This window comes from Grus americana, chromosome 24, assembly GCF_028858705.1.
Source record: "Grus americana isolate bGruAme1 chromosome 24, bGruAme1.mat, whole genome shotgun sequence".
Lineage (NCBI taxonomy): Eukaryota > Metazoa > Chordata > Aves > Gruiformes > Gruidae > Grus > Grus americana.
In genome coordinates this window covers 7014850-7020849 of record NC_072875.1, presented here as the reverse complement: position 1 = coordinate 7020849, position 6000 = coordinate 7014850, and positions in this window count along the sequence as shown.

Genomic DNA, 6000 nt, shown 5'->3' with positions numbered 1-6000 from the left:
AGGGGAGATGGTCTGGTTTTACCTTAAAATCTGTAATTTATGACATACCTTTCATATATTAGCTGCTGAGCGGGAAGAGCACCTTATGGAGACTATAGTGACATTGATTTCCAACAGCCACCAGCTGCAGAAGCCCAGACCACCACAGATTTTGTACTGATTTAGCTAACTGAGTTAATGGTATTCTCATTTATATGTTTGCTGGTTGTTTTTTTTTTCTCATGTACTGGTATAGCCTTTCATTTGGATGCAGCTATTCTGTAGTTAACTTGCTCCAGCACCTTCAGTCTTCCTCCCCTTGTTGTCACAGTCCTAGCCCACATCCAGCTTCAGTACTGAGCTCCAACGTCCCAGAGTTCATGTGCTCAGGCCACCAGAGCCTAACCAATGCTCCAGGCAGTGCCCCTGGGCCAGGCACCTCTGAGCATATTCCTCAAGTGCTCTCCATCAGTGGCACAAAAGGAAACCAAGCTTTCCCTTCTCCTTCACACAGATTCCTCTTTCACCCGCACACCTTTCCCCGTGAAGCTCCTTCAAATCCCTGTTTCATCCCCCCACGTTTTTGTTGTCTGAAGCAAATCTGCATTCCTCCCATCTCCTTTCCTTACATAGAGAACATTACTTTCTTCTTGTCCCAGACAATTTCTTTGGCCCGTAAACCACTGATCAAAATAAAATCTGTTTTGCTTGGTACTTTCTGTTGTCTCTATTCTGGTAGGGATGTCCTGGAGGCCCTCTCAGCGAACAGGGATATACCCTGACATCAAGCCATTTCATGATACAGCAAACGCTCACAGCAAGCACTCTATAATATTTAACCACAGAGATTTCCCAAATCATCGCTGCTTTCCATATGGGAATAGTTATTCTTGCATAAAGCACCTTTATATCGAAAAAGCTGCAGCCTCGCTCGGGAGGAGCGGGCACTGAAATGCTTTAATTTGACTGGTATACTCCAAGCTGTCTGATGATAGTGCGTAGACAAGGCCCAAGGTATAAGAGCTCTTCAAGGGAAAGCTTTTTGTGGAAAGGGCTGTAAAACACCATTTTACAGTGTTGTTCTAAATTTCCTTTTTATTTTATGGTTCATCTAATTCGAAGAGAAACCTTCTCTGCAGAGAAGTGGAATGGGAAACATGCTTCCATGTCAAAACACTTGGAATCACATCAAGCTCCTGTTTTAGCCATTTATTTTTCTTTAATTCACCTTGGGGCTTTTTTTTTTTTTTCCTTTTCATGCATTCAGCTGTTTATGCTGCTTTTTGGTGAAGCCAACTTCCTTCTCGCTCTTTTCCCTCCCATTCACCTCCGTTACTATCCACACTGGCTCAAATACAAGGTGAGATGTTGTCAAGAAATTAACCTCTGGAAAGAAATAATTGACATGTTTGCTTGGTTGTTTGGTTTTTTGGGGGGACACCAGAGCAGATGGATGCAGGAGACAAGGGCATCCTCAAGTTTTATATTTCAAAAATAAGATTTTGATCTTCTCTGCTCCTGGAAGAGGCACCTCATGTAAGATCAATGACGAAAAAGCAAAGTAACAGAGAATCTTGCTGTGAACTTGGGGTCACTGCTACTTCTCTTTTCTTAAGAGGCAAAACTCTGCCAGAGGAAGAGGCTTGCTTTTAATTTCTTTTACTTTTTTCTTCTGTTTTTCTAGTTAGCATCAGCTAGGCAGGTGTTTATGCTGCTGTGTGAAAGCGAAAGAGAGTGGTAGGGGCTCATTTGGGATGATAAATATTGGTGTTATTTACTCAAAGGGGCACAGTGGATGTATTGGGCAAAAAGGGTGAGGAAGAGGAACCCTCTTCTGAAAAAAGGGGGAAAAAGAGGTGGGAGCACAGGGATTTTGGGGAGGAACACACCGAATGCTGTGGCCACCATGGTGGCTGAGGGGAGCGGCACGATGGCCAAGAGGTGGGAGGTGCCCCATGCTTCCCATTGGCTGCCCATGGCCCTTGACCCGCCCTCTGGGGCAGAACAGCCAATCACAGGGGGCCACTCTCCCCTGCCTTGCTGAAGCTGACAGGGCGGGGTGCTCCTCATGACATGTCCCGCCATTTTGTCTGGTGTGGAGAGGGATGAGAGGCCCCCCTTCATGGCCCCATTCCCTCTCCCCTCGCCCCCCAAGGGCTGCAGGGTCCCCCACAGCACAGACCCCTCTCCCCTCGGGGGCCATGTTCCCCCCCAGCAGGTCCCCTTGCCCCTCAGCAAGCTTGAAGACCCTCCAGGGGCATGAAGAGGCACCACCCATGGCTGAGGCATTCACCTCAGGCATCTCTGCCACAAAGGGGACCTCAGTGTGACCTGTCTTAATTCGGGGACCTCAGAGTGGGTGGCAGCCCTGTCACTGGTGGCCATGGCTGCTCTGGTAAGCCTCTGCATGTGCAGCTGCAAGGTACGGCATGGCCTACAGGCGTTTTGTCACCAAACGAACATTGAAGGGGCCAAACACAAAAATCCTGGTACGAAAGGCGTCACCAAGGACACATCTACAGTAGTGAAGTCCCAGGAGAGCGGAGGCTGCTGGGGACCACTCAGGAGGATCAGAGCTTGCATGGTGTAAAGGGTTTGCAGTGATTTCTGTCCTGCTTCTGCCACCAAGATGCTCTCATGGGGCCTAAGGTCTTACCATTAAACTTTCCTTCCTCCCCTTTTGTCTCTTAAACTGTATTTGGGTCAGGAAATATCTTTCGTTATAACATTTATATTCTGCCCAACCTAACCTGCAGGAGGATGTCTCTGAAGTCTGGTAAGAAAACTAAAGAAAAACGAAAGACACGAGCTGAGAAACACATGAATCCAGTTACAAACCAAAACTGGGTTTAACAGGAGAGTTACATGAAATCCTATGGACAGTAAATCATTTCCTCAAACGTTTATAAACAACGGGGAGTGGAAACTTCACTGTTTTGTAAATAATCATGTCTTTAAAAACAAAACCAAAATCCACACGTTTTCTAACTTCACAGTAAACACTAGTCAAAATAAATAGTCCAAACAGTAACATGTCCTCAAATCAAAACAGTTCAGCAAAAGCAAAAGATTCTTGTTGCCATTAAGCAGAACTTAGAATTCCTGGGACATACATGAACCTTCACCTAACATTCCTTTTTCAAGAATAATACAGAGCCTAACAATAATGGCAATTGCTTTTTTCCTATCCCCTCAGTTTATCTCTGTAACTAAAGCTTTTCTTTTGTTGTGGTAATGATTTTATCAATAATTTATGATTATTTATTTTAATATACTAATCACATTCATCATTAAAGTTAGACCAGGGTGAAACATATTCTATTTCAAAGGTGTTTTTCATGGTTAGAGAGTGATTTAGGAAAGCTGAAATGTTTTTCCCAAAAATATTTATAGCAGTTTTGCTGATTTTCAGTGGAATTTATCAAAGTGCTTTTAGTTACATTGACTAGTGAAAATGAAACAGCCTGTCTTCACAGCCTATCTTCACTGAAATGGGTCCTTCTGATTTCTTTGAATGAAACCTTTTTGAGATGATCACTTCAGTTTTCCTTGAAGTAAACATTACAGAAATTTCATTTCATGCTAAAATTCTGAATTTGCCCTTCTTATCGATTATAAATGAAAATTTTAACAGGTCAGAGTTTCCTAAGGAATTAATTTTTTAATTTCAGCAATATGGTACTATTATCACTAATGATAATTAAATTCAACTGCTCCTTAAAATTCCAGCCATGCACAGGTAACCTATTGTATTAGATGTTGCTTAAAGATAGCGCAGCCACAGAGGGGTTCTTATCTCATCCAAAAACTCCCCAGCAGTACACCAAATGAAAAATCAGATGAACATCTCTCCGTGGTACTTCTCTGTTTCACCCTTTCTTTCTTGAGGGGGAAATTTATGAGGCTATTTTTATACAGTCTCTCAGACCTGTCTGCGAGATATGTTTGTACCAGCTAAAGCAAGTTTGAAGACACAGTCCCTGCTTTGGGAACAGAAAGTGGGAAGGTGCGTTGAAGTCCTTCACGCCCGTGCGATTTTGCCCCTCGGTCACAGATGGGTTTTCGAGCTTTCTCCCTCACAAAGACGCAGATTTGGCCATTGCAGTGGCTGATTTCACTGGGCTACTCAGACAGTCATCACCCCAGGCTTTGGCTGGTCTTCTTGACCATGGGCCCTGGCTACAAGGTGCCTTCAAATTTTGGACCAGGACCATGAGAGGAGCAGGGGGGGGAAACGTTGTTGTCATTATTTACCCGTAGCATGTGGAAACGATGATGGCCAGTTAAAAATCACCACATTTTCCTCCTAGGAAAGAGAAACTGAAGCACAGAAGTGTGTGTGTGGTTACATGTCAAGCACTGGAACTCCTTTTGACTTCACATACTTTTCCCTTATTTCTAATTAACATGTTGAGGAATTTTAAAATGTAATAAACATTATTTCTAAACAACCAGAAAGTAAAGCTTGCTTATTTCTGGTTTGATGTAAACATTTATAGCACAGCTCCATCCTTAAACAGTTAATCTTATAGTGACCTATTAAAATAAAATGAATTGTGTTATAATTCATCCTAAAGCAACCTCAGGGTTAGTGTATCAGGTAACTCCTGCTTTCGCAGTCCTCATGACGTTTTTAATCAAATTCAGCTGTAATTGCTGGAGCATACACATGCCTCTTTTAATACTCTGCCTACATTTGGGACTCATATGAGTCTGTTTTCTCTTAACGTATCTAATAAATAGAAAACATGAAAAGAGCACATTTTGCAGGACTCCGAGCTTTCCACCGTTTCATTTGTTCTAGCAATTGTCCGACAGGCTTATGAGAATCGAGCACTTGTCAGGTTCCCCCCCCACCACCACCACCTTGGATAAAATTCTTTGTGGGTTTTAAGTCACTGTTTGTGTTGCTAGCACCCTGTTAAAGGGGACATAGGCAAGAGCAGCTGCCACAGGAGCGAACTGGAAGCGCCTATGTGCAAGAGGGAGAGATTTCATAGGCATCTTTAAAAAATCACTGCCAGTGATGAATGTTGAAATGTTGCTTACATACAAGTCACCTACGGTTTGTTGATGAAAACTTGAAATGTCATGTCTGCGTGGGAGCTATTTGTGTAAACAAAACTTCTGTAACTTTCTCTGCTCAGGAGTAGGGGGTTAGTGATTTTTGTGTGTGTGTGTGTGTGTATCTCCAATGCTACAGCTGTTTCCAATTTGCCAGCAATTTTCTTTTGGGCTAGTAAAGCTCCCAAGATGACTGCAACTAGCCACATGGGTTTCTCGACTCGACTGTGGGGTTTGATTACAAGGGGTAGCAAACCCAGCTCAGGATTCAGGGTAAGCATTTCCCCTGAACTTGTAAGTGCTTTACGTCCTAAGTTTTTGTTAACGCCAACCTTTAAAGTTTATTTCATTGCAGCTTATTAGGTGCGTGTGCTCAGTGGTCCCTGTCAGAGCTAGGCTGAGATTTTTGGGCATGTTTGCTTAAAAAATAAAGGAAACTCACGGGGGGAAGAGATGCAAACGCCTGTTAGCTGCGCCTCAACGAAAGTAAGAGGAAGAGGGTTTTGTTAACACAATAGTAAGCCCTCGGGGTTCCTCTTCAGCTACGTGTTCTGTGTAATTCACACGTGGAAACGTGAGAAAAGAATGAAAAATTACTTTGAAATGTGATCTGAATCGGTCACTAGCTAGCTCGGTTGTGAGTGTTCAGAGTCGTTCACATCCCCACAGAATAATGAGATTAAGGCTAGTAAACAGCATTTTTAACCCCGCTGCACGCGATTCTTTTTTAAAAGCCATTTTAAAATGACAACGCTGATTTATTTTTTTTCCCTCGATCTCATTTCTCTCCTACGCACCTCACAAGTCCGACCTGTCGCTTTGATATTTTCCTTCCATTGGAAGTTATCCCTAAAATCCCTGTCGCTTTACCTTGCCTAGGAAACTCTCTCTCTTAACACAAACAACAACAATAATAATAACAACAAAGAATCCGAAGAATTTATATATTAAAAAGTG